This window comes from Mesoplodon mirus (genome assembly GCF_964341445.2).
Source record: "Mesoplodon mirus genome assembly, chromosome: 1".
In the NCBI taxonomy this organism is placed as follows: domain Eukaryota; kingdom Metazoa; phylum Chordata; class Mammalia; order Artiodactyla; family Ziphiidae; genus Mesoplodon; species Mesoplodon mirus.
This window is the reverse complement of record NC_138976.1, coordinates 199,561,115-199,579,659: the sequence shown is the minus strand read 5'-3', so window position 1 is coordinate 199,579,659 and position 18,545 is coordinate 199,561,115.

Genomic DNA, 18,545 nt, shown 5'->3' with positions numbered 1-18,545 from the left:
GGCTCTGAGGGCCCTGCCCTGGGCCCCCTGCTCCCCTGCCCTTTGTTCAGTCACAGCAGAGATGGACACACACACTCCCTCAGTCAGGGCAGTGTTCCAACCTCCCTCAGCCCCGCCCCCTCTCCGCAGGTTACCATGGACTACAGAGGCTGCATTGTGAGTCCAGGGCGTTCTCAGAATGCCACGGGCAGACATGATGACTTTAAATGATTTCCTCTTGTGTCAGTTTTGGTAAATTTTAAGAGCTAGGAAATGGTCCCCTTTACAGAAATGTTCAAATTTACTGGCATTTCATATATTCTCTGCTCTAACATTGTCCTGACTCTTTCTGTATATTCCTTACTTATGTTTTTGTTTTCCTTAATCAAAGTGTGTCTTTTAAAGCTTTTCAAAGAAGATTCTTTGGACTTACTAAATCACCTGAATTTTATACGTTTTCTGTTGTATTAAGTTCTGCTCATATCTTTATTTATCTTTTTTCTATGTTCTCAGGGTTTATTGTTTTCATCTTCTGATGTCAATTAAAACACTTGGTTATTCATTTTAATAAATCTTTTTACTTATAAATATTTGAACTTTTGAAGATTCCAGCTTACTTGTACGTTTCTCAGGGTCAGGTCCTCTCCATTGTTGCTGGCCTAAGGCTTAGTTCACCATATAGCAATGTATATATTGACCTATTTTCCCCTCGACTTTCTGTGATTCCCTACATCTCACCTTTCTTTGCAGACAAGCCATTTGAAATACCCTTAACTTATTTCACAGCCAATAAGTCTTTGAAATAATGTGTATTTTTTAGAGAAATCTTCTTATATAATTAGGCAGAAAATCTGACCTGCCATAGTTTTCAAAACAGCATAATTTCACTCTTCTCAATGATTAATCTGTTGTATTACACAACCTCTGAGTATTTAGCTTTATCAATGACATGTACTTTAAAAATGTTTTGGAGATCCTACCAGTCTGTGAAAACATCCTTGTGCCTTGTTTCAGTTCCAGTTTGATGGATATTTTCTGCCTTGCACCGGATTATTCCTACATCTGATGGATGGATTTGGGAATCTAATTCTGGTATTAATTGTTTTTGCTGATTGTCTCCCCTTGTAGCTGCTTTCTACATTATTGTGTAAATTTAGACCATGAGCTCATGTTTAGCTAAACAGCTGACCTTGTAAGAGGCCTAGATGTGAACGCTCGTAAGTTTCAGCAGAAAGTCGGCAAAGATTTATTTGTGTCCCTCCAATGAGTGGCCCGCAAGGACCCCGTTTTCTACAAGTGTTGGTCCAATACTCCCTCTAGAGGCAGGGGACTCAGACAGGTCTGCTTTGCGGCCCCTGATCTGGGGCAGGGGCAGTGGGCGGCCTGTGGCCCGGGCAGGAGCCTCTCCGCGTGTGTCCCAGGGACCCATCTGCCTGCGAACTTCGGTCACCTGGCAGGAAGCTACGATGCCCAGACCTATGCTCAGCTGTGCAGCGAGGAGTACTGTGTGGACAGGTTCCACACACACTTCAAGTAAGGGGGCGGCCTGAGTGGAAAGGTGAGAGTTTGGGCAGCTGTGCAGACAAAGAAGGCGCACTTTGGCCTGGGCCTAAATGCTTGTGACACTCCACTGGGCCTGCCGGGCTCTGAGGGCCCTGCCCTGGGCCCCCTGCTCCCCTGCCCTTTGTCCAGTCACAGCAGAGATGGCCGCACCCACTCCCTCAGTCAGGGCAGTGTTCAACCTCCCTCAGCCCCGCCCCCTCTCCGAAGGTTACCATAGACTACAGAGGCTGCATTCTGAGGCCAGGGCGTTCTGAGAATGCCAAGGGCAGACATGATGACCTTAAATGATTTCCTCCTGTGTCAGTTTTGGTAAACTTTAGGAGCTAGGAAATGGTCCCCTTTACAGAAATGTTCAAATTTACTGGCATTTCATATATTCTCTGCTCTAACATTGTCCTGACTCTTTCTGAATATTCTTTACTTATGTTTTTGTTTTCCTTAATCAAAGTGTGTCTTTTAAATCTTTTCAAAGAAGATTCTTTGGTCTTACCATATCACCTGAATTTTATACGTTTTCTGCTGTATTAAGTTCTGCTCATATCTTTATTTATCTTTTTTCTATGTTCTCAGGGTTTATTGTTTTCATCTTCTGATGTCAGTTAAAACACTTGGTTATTCATTTTAATAAATCTTTTTACTTATAAAGATTTGAACTTTTGAAGATTCCAGCTTACTTGTACGTTTCTAAGGGTCAGGTCCTCTCCATTGTTGCTGGCCTAAGGATTAGTTCACCATATAGCAGTGTATATATTGACCTATATTCCCCTCGACTTTCTGTGATTCCCTACATCTCACCTTTCTTTGCAGACAAGCCATTTGAAATACCCTTAACTTATTTCACAGCCAATAAGTCTTTGAAATAATGTGTATTTTTTAGAGAAATCTTCTATTATAATTAGGCAGAAAATCTGACCTGCCATAGTTTTCAAAACAGCATAATTTCACTCTTCTCAATGATTAATCTGTTGTATTACACAACCTTTGAGTATTTAGCTTTATCCATGACATATCCTTTAAAAATGTTTTAGAGATCCTACCAGTCTTTGAAAACATCCTTGTGCCTTGTTTCAGTTCCAGTTTGATGGATATTTTCTGCCTTGCACCGGATTATTTCTACATCTGATGGATGGCCTTGGGAATCTAATTCTGGTATTGATTGTTTTTGCTGATTGTCTCCCCTTGTAGCTGCTTTCTTCATTATTGTGTAAATTTAGACCATGAGCTCATGTTTAGCTAAACAGCTGACCTTGTAAGAGGCTTAGTTGTGAACGCTCGTGTAAGTTTCAGCAGAAAGTCAGCAAAGATTTATTTGTGTCCCTCCAATGAGTGGGCCGCAAGGACCCCGTTTTCTACAAGTGTTGGTCCAATACTCCCTCTAGAGGCAGGGGACTCAGACAGGGCTGCTTTGCGACCCCTGATCTGGGGCAGGGGCAGTGGGCGGCCTGTGGCCCGGGCAGGAGCCTCTCCACGTGTGTCCCAGGAACCCATCTGCCTGCGAACCTCGGTCACCTGGCACGAATCTACGATGCCCCGACCTATGCTCAGCTGTGCAGCGAGGTGTACTGCGCGGACAGGTTCCACACACCCTTCAAATAAGAGGGCGGCCTGAGTGGAAATGTGAGAGTTTGGGCAGCTGTGCAGACAAAGAAAGCCCCCTTTGGCCTGGGCCTAAATGCTTGTGACACTCCACTGGGCCTGCCGGGCTCTGAGGGCCCTGCCCTGGGCCCCCTTCTCCCCTGCCCTTTGTTCAGTCACAGCAGAGATGGCCACATCCACTCCCTCAGTCAGGGCAGTGTTCCAACCTCCCTCAGCTCCGCCCCCTCTCCGCAGGTTACCATGGACTACAGAGGCTGCATTCTGAGGCCAGGGCGTTCTGAGAATGCCAAGGGCAGACATGATGACCTTAAATGATTTCCTCTTGTGTCAGTTTTGGTAAACTTTAGGAGGTAGGAAATGGTCCCCTTTACAGAAATGTTCAAATTTACTGGCATTTCATATATTCTCTGCTCTAACATTGTCCTGACTCTTTCTGAATATTCTTTACTTATGTTTTTGTTTTCCTTAATCAAAGTGTGTCTTTTAAATCTTTTCAAAGAAGATTCTTTGGACTTACTAAATCACCTGAATTTTATACGTTTTCTGTTGTATTAAGTTCTGCTCATATCTTTATTTATCTTTTTTCTATGTTCTCAGGGTTTATTGTTTTCATCTTCTGATGTCAATTAAAACACTTGGTTATTCATTTTAATAAATCTTTTTACTTATAAAGATTTGAACTTTTGAAGATTCCAGCTTACTTGTACGTTTCTAAGGGTCAGGTCCTCTCCATTGTTGCTGGCCTAAGGCTTAGTTCACCATATAGCAGTGTATATATTGACCTATTTTCCCCACGACTTTCTGTGATTCCCTACATCTCACCTTTCTTTGCAGACAAGCCATTTGAAATACCCTTAACTTATTTCACAGCCAATAAGTCTTTGAAATAATGTGTATTTTTTAGAGAAATCTTCTATTATAATTAGGCAGAAAATCTGACCTGCCATAGTTTTCAAAACAGCATAATTTCACTCTTCTCAATGATTAATCTGTTGTATTACACAACCTCTGAGTATTTAGCTTTATCAATGACATGTACTTTAAAAATGTTTTGGAGATCCTACCAGTCTTTGAAAACATCCTTGTGCCTTGTTTCAGTTCCAGTTTGATGTATATATTCTGCCTTGCACCCGATTATTCCTACATCTGATGGATGGCCTTGGGAATCTAATTCTGGTATTGATTGTTTTTGCTGATTGTCTCCCCTTGTAGCTGCTTTCTTCATTATTGTGTAAATTTAGATCATGAGCTCATGTTTAGCTAAACAGCTGACCTTGTAAGATGCTTAGGTGTGAACGCTCGTAAGTTTCAGCAGAAAGTCAGCAAAGATTTATTTGTGTCCCTCCAATGAGTGGCCCGCAAGGACCCCGTTTTCTGCAAGTGTTGGTCCAATACTCCCTGTAGAGGCAGGGGACTCAGACAGGGCTGCTTTGCGGCCCCTGATCTGTGGCAGGGGCAGTGGGCGGCCTGTGGCCTGGGCAGGAGCCTCTCCGCGTTGTCCCAGGGACCCATGTGCCTGCGAACCTCGGTCACCTGGCAGGAAGCTACGATGCACCAACCTATGCTCAGCTGTGCAGCGAGGTGTACTACGCGGACAGGTTCCACACACACTTCAAGTAAGAGGGCGGCCTGAGTGGAAAGGTGAGAGTTTGGGCAGCTGTGCAGACAAAGAAGGCGCACTTTGGCCTTGGCCTAAATGCTTGTGACACTCCACTGGGCCTGCCGGGCTCTGAGGGCCCTGCCCTGGGCCCCCTGCTCCCCTGCCCTTTGTTCAGTCACAGCAGAGATGGCCACACACACTCCCTCAGTGAGGGCAGTGTTCCAACCTCCCTCAGCCCCGCCCCCTCTCCGCAGGTTACCATGGACTACAGAGGCTGCATTCTGAGTCCAGGGCGTTCCGAGAATGCCAAGGGCAGACATGATGACTTTAAATGATTTCCTCTTGTGTCAGTTTTGGTAAACTTTAGGAGCTAGGAAATGGTCCCCTTTACAGAAATGTTCAAATTTACTGGCATTTCATATATTCTCTGCTATAACATTGTCCTGACTCTTTCTGTATATTCTTTACTTATGTTTTTGTTTTCCTTAATCAAAGTGTGTCTTTTAAATCTTTTCAAAGAAGATTCTTTGGTCTTACTATATCACCTGAATTTTATACGTTTTCTGTTGTATTAAGTTCTGCTCATATCTTTATTTATCTTTTTTCTATGTTCTCAGGGATTATTGTTTTCATCTTCTGATGTCAATTAAAACACTTGGTTATTCATTTTAATAAATCTTTTTACTTATAAAGATTTGAACTTTTGAAGATTCCAGCTTACTTGTACGTTTCTCAGGGTCAGGTCCTCTCCATTGTTGCTGGCCTAAGGCTTAGTTCACCATATAGCAGTGTATATATTGACCTATTTTCCCCTCGACTTTCTGTGATTCCCTACATCTCACCTTTCTTTGCAGACAAGCCATTTGAAATACCCTTAACTTATTTCACAGCCAATAAGTCTTTGAAATAATGTGTATTTTTTAGAGAAATCTTCTATTATAATTAGGCAGAAAATCTGACCTGCCATAGTTTTCAAAACAGCATAATTTCACTCTTCTCAATGATTAATCTGTTGTATTACACAACCTCTGAGTATTTAGCTTTATCAATGACATGTACTTTAAAAATGTTTTGGAGATCACACCAGTCTTTGAAAACATCCTTGTGCCTTGTTTCAGTTCCAGTTTGATGTATATATTCTGCCTTGCACCCGATTATTCCTACATCTGATGGATGGCCTTGGGAATCCAATTCTGGTATTGATTGTTTTTGCTGATTGTCTCCCCTTGTAGCTGCTTTCTTCATTATTGTGTAAATTTAGATCATGAGCTCATGTTTAGCTAAACAGCTGACCTTGTAAGAGGCTTAGGTGTGAACGCTCGTAAGTTTCAGCAGAAAGTCAGCAAAGATTTATTTGTGTCCCTCCAAAGAGTGGCCCGCAAGGACCCCGTTTTCTACAAGTGTTGGTCCAATACTCCCTCTAGAGGCAGGGGACTCAGACAGGGCTGCTTTGCGACCCCTGATCTGGGGCAGGGGCAGTGGGCGGCCTGTGGCCTGGGCAGGAGCCTCTCCGCGTGTGTCCCAGGGACCCATGTGCCTGCGAACCTCGGTCACCTGGCAGGAAGCTACGATGCCCCGACCTATGCTCAGCTGTGCAGCGAGGTGTACTGCGCGGACAGGTTCCACACACACTTCAAGTAAGAGGGCGGCCTGAGTGGAAAGGTGAGAGTTTGGGCAGCTGTGCAGACAAAGAAGGCGCACTTTGACCTGGGCCAAAATGCTTGTGACACTCCACTGGGCCTGCCGGGCTCTGAGGGCCCTGCCCTGGGCCCCCTGCTCCCCTGCCCTTTGTTCAGTCACAGCAGAGATGGCCACACACACTCCCTCAGTGAGGGCAGTGTTCCAACCTCCCTCAGCCCCGCCCCCTCTCCGCAGGTTACCATGGACTACAGAGGCTGCATTCTGAGTCCAGGGCGTTCCCAGAATGCCAAGGGCAGACATGATGTCTTTCAATGATTTCCTCTTCTGTCAGTTTTGGTAAACTTTAGGAGCTAGGAAATGGTCCCCTTTACAGAAATGTTCAAATTTACTGGCATTTCATATATTCTCTGCTCTAACATTGTCCTGACTCTTTCTGTATATTCTTTACTTATGTTTTTGTTTTCCTTAATCAAAGTGTGTCTTTTAAATCTTTTCAAAGAAGATTCTTTGGTCTTACTATATCACCTGAATTTTATACGTTTTCTGTTGTATTAAGTTCTGCTCATATCTTTATTTATCTTTTTTCTATGTTCTCAGGGTTTATTGTTTTCATCTTCTGATGTCAATTAAAACACTTGGTTATTCATTTTAATAAATCTTTTTAGTTATAAAGATTTGAACTTTTGAAGATTCCAGCTTACTTGTAAGTTTCTAAGGGTCAGGTCCTCTCCATTGTTGCTGGCCTAAGGCTTAGTTCACCATATAGCAATGTATATATTGACCTATTTTCCCCTCGACTTTCTGTGATTCCCTACATCTCACCTTTCTTTGCAGACAAGCCATTTGAAATACCCTTAACTTATTTCACAGCCAATAAGTCTTTGAAATAATGTGTATTTTTTAGAGAAATCTTCTTATATAATTAGGCAGAAAATCTGACCTGCCATGGTTTTCAAACAGCATAATTTCACTCTTTTCAATGATTAATCTGTTGTATTACACAACCTTTGAGTATTTAGCTTTATCAATGACATATCCTTTAAAAATGTTTTAGAGATCCTACCAGTCTTTGAAAACATCCTTGTGCCTTGTTTCAGTTCCAGTTTGATGGATATTTTCTGCCTTGCACCGGATTATTTCTACATCTGATGGATGGCCTTGGGAATCTAATTCTGGTATTGATTGTTTTTGCTGATTGTCTCCCCTTGTAGCTGCTTTCTTCATTATTGTGTAAATTTAGATCATGAGCTCATGTTTAGCTAAACAGCTGACCTTGTAAGAGGCTTAGTTGTGAACGCTCGTGTAAGTTTCAGCAGAAAGTCAGCAAAGATTTATTTGTGTCCCTCCAATGAGTGGGCCGCAAGGACCCCGTTTTCTACAAGTGTTGGTCCAATACCCCCTCTAGAGTCAGCGGACTCAGACAGGGCTGCTTTGCAGCCCCCGATCTGGGGCAGGGGCAGTGGGCGGCCTGTGGCCCGGGCAGGAGCCTCTCCACGTGTGTCCCAGGAACCCATCTGCCTGCGAATCTCGGTCACCTGGCAGGAAGCTATGATGCCCCGACCTATGCTCAGCTGTGCAGCGAGGTGTACTGCGCGGACAGGTTCCACACACCCTTCAAATAAGAGGGCGGCCTGAGTGGAAATGTGAGAGTTTGGGCAGCTGTGCAGACAAAGAAAGCCCCCTTTGGCCTGGGCCTAAATGCTTGTGACACTCCACTGGGCCTGCCGGGCTCTGAGGGCCCTGCCCTGGGCCCCCTTCTCCCCTGCCCTTTGTTCAGTCACAGCAGAGATGGCCACATCCACTCCCTCAGTCAGGGCAGTGTTCCAACCTCCCTCAGCTCCGCCCCCTCTCCGCAGGTTACCATGGACTACAGAGGCTGCATTCTGAGGCCAGGGCGTTCCGAGAATGCCAAGGGCAGACATAATGACCTTAAATGATTTCCTCTTGTGTCAGTTTTGGTAAACTTTAGGAGGTAGGAAATGGTCCCCTTTACAGAAATGTTCAAATTTACTGGCATTTCATATATTCTCTGCTCTAACATTGTCCTGACTCTTTCTGTATATTCTTTACTTATGTTTTTGTTTTCCTTAATCAAAGTGTGTCTTTTAAATCTTTTCAAAGAAGATTCTTTGGACTTACTAAATCACCAGAATTTTATACGTTTTCTGTTGTATTAAGTTCTGCTCATATCTTTATTTATCTTTTTTCTATGTTCTCAGGGTTTATTGTTTTCATCTTCTGATGTCAATTAAAACACTTGGTTATTCATTTTAATAAATCTTTTTACTTATAAAGATTTGAACTTTTGAAGATTCCAGCTTACTTGTACGTTTCTCAGGGTCAGGTCCTCTCCATTGTTGCTGGCCTAAGGCTTAGTTCACCATATAGCAGTGTATATATTGACCTATTTTCCCCTCGACTTTCTGTGATTCCCTACATCTCACCTTTCTTTGCAGACAAGCCATTTGAAATACCCTTAACTTATTTCACAGCCAATAAGTCTTTGAAATAATGTGTATTTTTTAGAGAAATCTTCTATTATAATTAGGCAGAAAATCTGACCTGCCATAGTTTTCAAAACAGCATAATTTCACTCTTCTCAATGATTAATCTGTTGTATTACACAACCTCTGAGTATTTAGCTTTATCAATGACATGTACTTTAAAAATGTTTTGGAGATCACACCAGTCTTTGAAAACATCCTTGTGCCTTGTTTCAGTTCCAGTTTGATGTATATATTCTGCCTTGCACCCGATTATTCCTACATCTGATGGATGGCCTTGGGAATCCAATTCTGGTATTGATTGTTTTTGCTGATTGTCTCCCCTTGTAGCTGCTTTCTTCATTATTGTGTAAATTTAGATCATGAGCTCATGTTTAGCTAAACAGCTGACCTTGTAAGAGGCTTAGGTGTGAACTCTCGTAAGTTTCAGCAGAAAGTCAGCAAAGATTTATTTGTGTCCCTCCAATGAGTGGCCCGCAAGGACCCCGTTTTCTACAAGTGTTGGTCCAATACTCCCTCTAGAGGCAGGGGACTCAGACAGGGCTGCTTTGCGGCCTCTGATCTGGGGCAGGGGCAGTGGGCGGCCTGTGGCCTGGGCAGGAGCCTCTCCGCGTGTGTCCCAGGGACCCATCTGCCTGCGAACCTCGGTCACCTGGCAGGAAGCTACGATGCCCCGACCTATGCTCAGCTGTGCAGCGAGGTGTACTGCACGGACAGGTTCCACACACACTTCAAGTAAGAGGGCGGCCTGAGTGGAAAGGTGAGAGTTTGGGCAGCTGTGCAGACAAAGAAGGCGCACTTTGACCTGGGCCAAAATGCTTGTGACACTCCACTGGGCCTGCCGGGCTCTGAGGGCCCTGCCCTGGGCCCCCTTCTCCCCTGCCCTTTGTTCAGTCACAGCAGAGATGGCCACACACACTCCCTCAGTGAGGGCAGTGTTCCAACCTCCCTCAGCCCCGCCCCCTCTCCGCAGGTTACCATGGACTACAGAGGCTGCATTCAGAGTCCAGGGCGTTCCCAGAATGCCAAGGGCAGACATGATGTCTTTCAATGATTTCCTCTTCTGTCAGTTTTGGTAAACTTTAGGAGCTAGGAAATGGTCCCCTTTACAGAAATGTTCAAATTTACTGGCATTTCATATATTCTCTGCTATAACATTGTCCTGACTCTTTCTGTATATTCTTTACTTATGTTTTTGTTTTCCTTAATCAAAGTGTGTCTTTTAAATCTTTTCAAAGAAGATTCTTTGGTCTTACTATATCACCTGAATTTTGTACGTTTTCTGTTGTATTAAGTTCTGCTCATATCTTTATTTATCTTTTTTCTATGTTCTCAGGGTTTATTGTTTTCATCTTCTGATGTCAATTAAAACACTTGGTTATTCATTTTAATAAATCTTTTTAGTTATAAAGATTTGAACTTTTGAAGATTCCAGCTTACTTGTAAGTTTCTAAGGGTCAGGTCCTCTCCATTGTTACTGGCCTAAGGCTTAGTTCACCATATAGCAATGTATATATTGACCTATATTCCCCTCGACTTTCTGTGATTCCCTACATCTCACCTTTCTTTGCAGACAAGCCATTTGAAATACCCTTAACTTATTTCACAGCCAATAAGTCTTTGAAATAATGTGTATTTTTTAGAGAAATCTTCTTATATAATTAGGCAGAAAATCTGACCTGCCATGGTTTTCAAACAGCATAATTTCACTCTTCTCAATGATTAATCTGTTGTATTACACAACCTTTGAGTATTTAGCTTTATCAATGACATATCCTTTAAAAATGTTTTAGAGATCCTACCAGTCTTTGAAAACATCCTTGTGCCTTGTTTCAGTTCCAGTTTGATGGATATTTTCTGCCTTGCACCGGATTATTTCTACATCTGATGGATGGCCTTGGGAATCTAATTCTGGTATTGATTGTTTTTGCTGATTGTCTCCCCTTGTAGCTGCTTTCTTCATTATTGTGTAAATTTAGATCATGAGCTCATGTTTAGCTAAACAGCTGACCTTGTAAGAGGCTTAGTTGTGAACGCTCGTGTAAGTTTCAGCAGAAAGTCAGCAAAGATTTATTTGTGTCCCTCCAATGAGTGGGCCGCAAGGACCCCGTTTTCTACAAGTGTTGGTCCAATACCCCCTCTAGAGTCAGCGGACTCAGACAGGGCTGCTTTGCAGCCCCCGATCTGGGGCAGGGGCAGTGGGCGGCCTGTGGCCCGGGCAGGAGCCTCTCCACGTGTGTCCCAGGAACCCATCTGCCTGCGAATCTCGGTCACCTGGCAGGAAGCTATGATGCCCCGACCTATGCTCAGCTGTGCAGCGAGGTGTACTGCGCGGACAGGTTCCACACACCCTTCAAATAAGAGGGCGGCCTGAGTGGAAATGTGAGAGTTTGGGCAGCTGTGCAGACAAAGAAAGCCCCCTTTGGCCTGGGCCTAAATGCTTGTGACACTCCACTGGGCCTGCCGGGCTCTGAGGGCCCTGCCCTGGGCCCCCTTCTCCCCTGCCCTTTGTTCAGTCACAGCAGAGATGGCCACATCCACTCCCTCAGTCAGGGCAGTGTTCCAACCTCCCTCAGCTCCGCCCCCTCTCCGCAGGTTACCATGGACTACAGAGGCTGCATTCTGAGGCCAGGGCGTTCCGAGAATGCCAAGGGCAGACATAATGACCTTAAATGATTTCCTCTTGTGTCAGTTTTGGTAAACTTTAGGAGGTAGGAAATGGTCCCCTTTACAGAAATGTTCAAATTTACTGGCATTTCATATATTCTCTGCTCTAACATTGTCCTGACTCTTTCTGTATATTCTTTACTTATGTTTTTGTTTTCCTTAATCAAAGTGTGTCTTTTAAATCTTTTCAAAGAAGATTCTTTGGACTTACTAAATCACCTGAATTTTATACGTTTTCTGTTGTATTAAGTTCTGCTCATATCTTTATTTATCTTTTTTCTATGTTCTCAGGGTTTATTGTTTTCATCTTCTGATGTCAATTAAAACACTTGGTTATTCATTTTAATAAATCTTTTTACTTATAAAGATTTGAACTTTTGAAGATTCCAGCTTACTTGTACGTTTCTCAGGGTCAGGTCCTCTCCATTGTTGCTGGCCTAAGGCTTAGTTCACCATATAGCAGTGTATATATTGACCTATTTTCCCCTCGACTTTCTGTGATTCCCTACATCTCACCTTTCTTTGCAGACAAGCCATTTGAAATACCCTTAACTTATTTCACAGCCAATAAGTCTTTGAAATAATGTGTATTTTTTAGAGAAATCTTCTATTATAATTAGGCAGAAAATCTGACCTGCCATAGTTTTCAAAACAGCATAATTTCACTCTTCTCAATGATTAATCTGTTGTATTACACAACCTCTGAGTATTTAGCTTTATCAATGACATGTACTTTAAAAATGTTTTGGAGATCACACCAGTCTTTGAAAACATCCTTGTGCCTTGTTTCAGTTCCAGTTTGATGTATATATTCTGCCTTGCACCCGATTATTCCTACATCTGATGGATGGCCTTGGGAATCCAATTCTGGTATTGATTGTTTTTGCTGATTGTCTCCCCTTGTAGCTGCTTTCTTCATTATTGTGTAAATTTAGATCATGAGCTCATGTTTAGCTAAACAGCTGACCTTGTAAGAGGCTTAGGTGTGAACTCTCGTAAGTTTCAGCAGAAAGTCAGCAAAGATTTATTTGTGTCCCTCCAATGAGTGGCCCGCAAGGACCCCGTTTTCTACAAGTGTTGGTCCAATACTCCCTCTAGAGGCAGGGGACTCAGACAGGGCTGCTTTGCGGCCTCTGATCTGGGGCAGGGGCAGTGGGCGGCCTGTGGCCTGGGCAGGAGCCTCTCCGCGTGTGTCCCAGGGACCCATCTGCCTGCGAACCTCGGTCACCTGGCAGGAAGCTACGATGCCCCGACCTATGCTCAGCTGTGCAGCGAGGTGTACTGCACGGACAGGTTCCACACACACTTCAAGTAAGAGGGCGGCCTGAGTGGAAAGGTGAGAGTTTGGGCAGCTGTGCAGACAAAGAAGGCGCACTTTGACCTGGGCCAAAATGCTTGTGACACTCCACTGGGCCTGCCGGGCTCTGAGGGCCCTGCCCTGGGCCCCCTTCTCCCCTGCCCTTTGTTCAGTCACAGCAGAGATGGCCACACACACTCCCTCAGTGAGGGCAGTGTTCCAACCTCCCTCAGCCCCGCCCCCTCTCCGCAGGTTACCATGGACTACAGAGGCTGCATTCAGAGTCCAGGGCGTTCCCAGAATGCCAAGGGCAGACATGATGTCTTTCAATGATTTCCTCTTCTGTCAGTTTTGGTAAACTTTAGGAGCTAGGAAATGGTCCCCTTTACAGAAATGTTCAAATTTACTGGCATTTCATATATTCTCTGCTATAACATTGTCCTGACTCTTTCTGTATATTCTTTACTTATGTTTTTGTTTTCCTTAATCAAAGTGTGTCTTTTAAATCTTTTCAAAGAAGATTCTTTGGTCTTACTATATCACCTGAATTTTGTACGTTTTCTGTTGTATTAAGTTCTGCTCATATCTTTATTTATCTTTTTTCTATGTTCTCAGGGTTTATTGTTTTCATCTTCTGATGTCAATTAAAACACTTGGTTATTCATTTTAATAAATCTTTTTAGTTATAAAGATTTGAACTTTTGAAGATTCCAGCTTACTTGTAAGTTTCTAAGGGTCAGGTCCTCTCCATTGTTACTGGCCTAAGGCTTAGTTCACCATATAGCAATGTATATATTGACCTATATTCCCCTCGACTTTCTGTGATTCCCTACATCTCACCTTTCTTTGCAGACAAGCCATTTGAAATACCCTTAACTTATTTCACAGCCAATAAGTCTTTGAAATAATGTGTATTTTTTAGAGAAATCTTCTTATATAATTAGGCAGAAAATCTGACCTGCCATGGTTTTCAAACAGCATAATTTCACTCTTCTCAATGATTAATCTGTTGTATTACACAACCTTTGAGTATTTAGCTTTATCAATGACATATCCTTTAAAAATGTTTTAGAGATCCTACCAGTCTTTGAAAACATCCTTGTGCCTTGTTTCAGTTCCAGTTTGATGGATATTTTCTGCCTTGCACCGGATTATTTCTACATCTGATGGATGGCCTTGGGAATCTAATTCTGGTATTGATTGTTTTTGCTGATTGTCTCCCCTTGTAGCTGCTTTCTTCATTATTGTGTAAATTTAGATCATGAGCTCATGTTTAGCTAAACAGCTGACCTTGTAAGAGGCTTAGTTGTGAACGCTCGTGTAAGTTTCAGCAGAAAGTCAGCAAAGATTTATTTGTGTCCCTCCAATGAGTGGGCCGCAAGGACCCCGTTTTCTACAAGTGTTGGTCCAATACCCCCTCTAGAGTCAGCGGACTCAGACAGGGCTGCTTTGCAGCCCCCGATCTGGGGCAGGGGCAGTGGGCGGCCTGTGGCCCGGGCAGGAGCCTCTCCACGTGTGTCCCAGGAACCCATCTGCCTGCGAATCTCGGTCACCTGGCAGGAAGCTATGATGCCCCGACCTATGCTCAGCTGTGCAGCGAGGTGTACTGCGTGGACAGGTTCCACACACCCTTCAAATAAGAGGGCGGCCTGAGTGGAAATGTGAGAGTTTGGGCAGCTGTGCAGACAAAGAAAGCCCCCTTTGGCCTGGGCCTAAATGCTTGTGACACTCCACTGGGCCTGCCGGGCTCTGAGGGCCCTTCCCTGGGCCCCCTTCTCCCCTGCCCTTTGTTCAGTCACAGCAGAGATGGCCACATCCACTCCCTCAGTCAGGGCAGTGTTCCAACCTCCCTCAGCTCCGCCCCCTCTCCGCAGGTTACCATGGACTACAGAGGCTGCATTCTGAGTTCAGGGCGTTCTGAGAATGCCAAGGGCAGACATGATGACCTTAAATGATTTCCTCTTGTGTCAGTTTTGGTAAACTTTAGGAGGTAGGAAATGGTCCCCTTTACAGAAATGTTCAAATTTACTGGCATTTCATATATTCTCTGCTCTAACATTGTCCTGACTCTTTCTGTATATTCTTTACTTATGTTTTTGTTTTCCTTAATCAAAGTGTGTCTTTTAAATCTTTTCAAAGAAGATTCTTTGGACTTACTAAATCACCTGAATTTTATACGTTTTCTGTTGTATTAAGTTCTGCTCATATCTTTATTTATCTTTTTTCTATGTTCTCAGGGTTTATTGTTTTCATCTTCTGATGTCAATTAAAACACTTGGTTATTTATTTTAATAAATCTTTTTACTTATAAAGATTTGAACTTTTGAAGATTCCAGCTTACTTGTACGTTTCTAAGGGTCAGGTCCTCTCCATTGTTGCTGGCCTAAGGCTTAGTTCACCATATAGCAGTGTATATATTGACCTATTTTCCCCACGACTTTCTGTGATTCCCTACATCTCACCTTTCTTTGCAGACAAGCCATTTGAAATACCCTTAACTTATTTCACAGCCAATAAGTCTTTGAAATAATGTGTATTTTTTAGAGAAATCTTCTATTATAATTAGGCAGAAAATCTGACCTGCCATAGTTTTCAAAACAGCATAATTTCACTCTTCTCAATGATTAATCTGTTGTATTACACAACCTCTGAGTATTTAGCTTTATCAATGACATGTATTTTAAAAATGTTTTGGAGATCCTACCAGTCTTTGAAAACATCCTTGTGCCTTGTTTCAGTTCCAGTTTGATGTATATATTCTGCCTTGCACCCGATTATTCCTACATCTGATGGATGGCCTTGGGAATCTAATTCTGGTATTGATTGTTTTTGCTGATTGTCTCCCCTTGTAGCTGCTTTCTTCATTATTGTGTAAATTTAGATCATGAGCTCATGTTTAGCTAAACAGCTGACCTTGTAAGAGGCTTAGGTGTGAACGCTCGTAAGTTTCAGCAGAAAGTCAGCAAAGATTTATTTGTGTCCCTCCAATGAGTGGCCCGCAAGGACCCCGTTTTCTACAAGTGTTGGTCCAATACTCCCTGTAGAGGCAGGGGAGTCAGACAGGGCTGCTTTGCGGCCCCTGATCTGGGGCAGGGGCAGTGGGCGGCCTGTGGCCTGGGCAGGAGCCTCTCCACGTGTGTCCCAGGCACCCATGTGCCTGCGAACCTCGGTCACCTGGCAGGAAGCTACGATGCCCCAACCTATGCTCAGCTGTGCAGCGAGGTGTACTACGCGGACAGGTTCCACACACACTTCAAGTAAGAGGGCGGCCTGAGTGGAAAGGTGAGAGTTTGGGCAGCTGTGCAGACAAAGAAGGCACACTTTGGCCTTGGCCTAAATGCTTGTGACACTCCACTGGGCCTGCCGGGCTCTGAGGGCCCTGCCCTGGGCCCCCTGCTCCCCTGCCCTTTGTTCAGTCACAGCAGAGATGGCCACACACACTCCCTCAGTGAGGGCAGTGTTCCAACCTCCCTCAGCCCCGCCCCCTCTCCGCAGGTTACCATGGACTACAGAGGCTGCATTCTGAGTCCAGGGCATTCCGAGAATGCCAAGGGCAGACATGATGACTTTAAATGATTTCCTCTTGTGTCAGTTTTGGTAAACTTTAGGAGGTAGGAAATGGTCCCCTTTACAGAAATGTTCAAATTTACTGGCATTTCATATATTCTCTGCTATAACATTGTCCTGACTCTTTCTGTATATTCTTTACTTATGTTTTTGTTTTCCTTAATCAAAGTGTGTCTTTTAAATCTTTTCAAAGAAGATTCTTTGGTCTTACTATATCACCTGAATTTTATACGTTTTCTGTTGTATTAAGTTCTGCTCATATCTTTATTTATCTTTTTTCTATGTTCTCAGGGTTTATTGTTTTCATCTTCTGATGTCAATTAAAACACTTGGTTATTCATTTTAATAAATCTTTTTACTTATAAAGATTTGAACTTTTGAAGATTCCAGCTTACTTGTAAGTTTCTAAGGGTCAGGTCCTCTCCATTGTTGCTGGCCTAAGGCTTAGTTCACCATATAGCAATGTATATATTGACCTATTTTCCCCTCGACTTTCTGTGATTCCCTACATCTCACCTTTCTTTGCAGACAAGCCATTTGAAATACCCTTAACTTATTTCACAGCCAATAAGTCTTTGAAATAATGTGTATTTTTTAGAGAAATCTTCTTATATAATTAGGCAGAAAATCTGACCTGCCATGGTTTTCAAACAGCATAATTTCACTCTTCTCAATGATTAATCTGTTGTATTACACAACCTTTGAGTATTTAGCTTTATCAATGACATATCCTTTAAAAATGTTTTAGAGATCCTACCAGTCTTTGAAAACATCCTTGTGCCTTGTTTCAGTTCCAGTTTGATGGATATTTTCTGCCTTGCACCGGATTATTTCTACATCTGATGGATGGCCTTGGGAATCTAATTCTGGTATTGATTGTTTTTGCTGATTGTCTCCCCTTGTAGCTGCTTTCTTCATTATTGTGTAAATTTAGATCATGAGCTCATGTTTAGCTAAACAGCTGACCTTGTAAGAGGCTTAGGTGTGAACTCTCGTAAGTTTCAGCAGAAAGTCAGCAAAGATTTATTTGTGTCCCTCCAATGAGTGGCCCGCAAGGACCCCGTTTTCTACAAGTGTTGGTCCAATACTCCCTCTAGAGGCAGGGGACTCAGACAGGGCTGCTTTGCGGCCCCTGATCTGGGGCAGGGGCAGTGGGCGGCCTGTGGCCTGGGCAGGAGCCTCTCCGCGTGTGTCCCAGGGACCCATCTGCCTGCGAACCTCGGTCACCTGGCAGGAAGCTACGATGCCCCGACCTATGCTCAGCTGTGCAGCGAGGTGTACTGCACGGACAGGTTCCACACACACTTCAAGTAAGAGGGCGGCCTGAGTGGAAAGTTGAGAGTTTGGGCAGCTGTGCAGACAAAGAAGGCGCACTTTGACCTGGGCCAAAATGCTTGTGACACTCCACTGGGCCTGCCGGGCTCTGAGGGCCCTGCCCTGGGCCCCCTTCTCCCCTGCCCTTTGTTCAGTCACAGCAGAGATGGCCACACACACTCCCTCAGTCAGGGCAGTGTTCCAACCTCCCTCAGCCCCGCCCCCTCTCCGCAGGTTACCATGGACTACAGAGGCTGCATTCAGAGTCCAGGGCGTTCCCAGAATGCCAAGGGCAGACATGATGTCTTTCAATGATTTCCTCTTCTGTCAGTTTTGGTAAACTTTAGGAGCTAGGAAATGGTCCCCTTTACAGAAATGTTCAAATTTACTGGCATTTCATATATTCTCTGCTATAACATTGTCCTGACTCTTTCTGTATATTCTTTACTTATGTTTTTGTTTTCCTTAATCAAAGTGTGTCTTTTAAATCTTTTCAAAGAAGATTCTTTGGTCTTACTATATCACCTGAATTTTGTACGTTTTCTGTTGTATTAAGTTCTGCTCATATCTTTATTTATCTTTTTTCTATGTTCTCAGGGTTTATTGTTTTCATCTTCTGATGTCAATTAAAACACTTGGTTATTCATTTTAATAAATCTTTTTAGTTATAAAGATTTGAACTTTTGAAGATTCCAGCTTACTTGTAAGTTTCTAAGGGTCAGGTCCTCTCCATTGTTGCTGGCCTAAGGCTTAGTTCACCATATAGCAATGTATATATTGACCTATATTCCCCTCGACTTTCTGTGATTCCCTACAT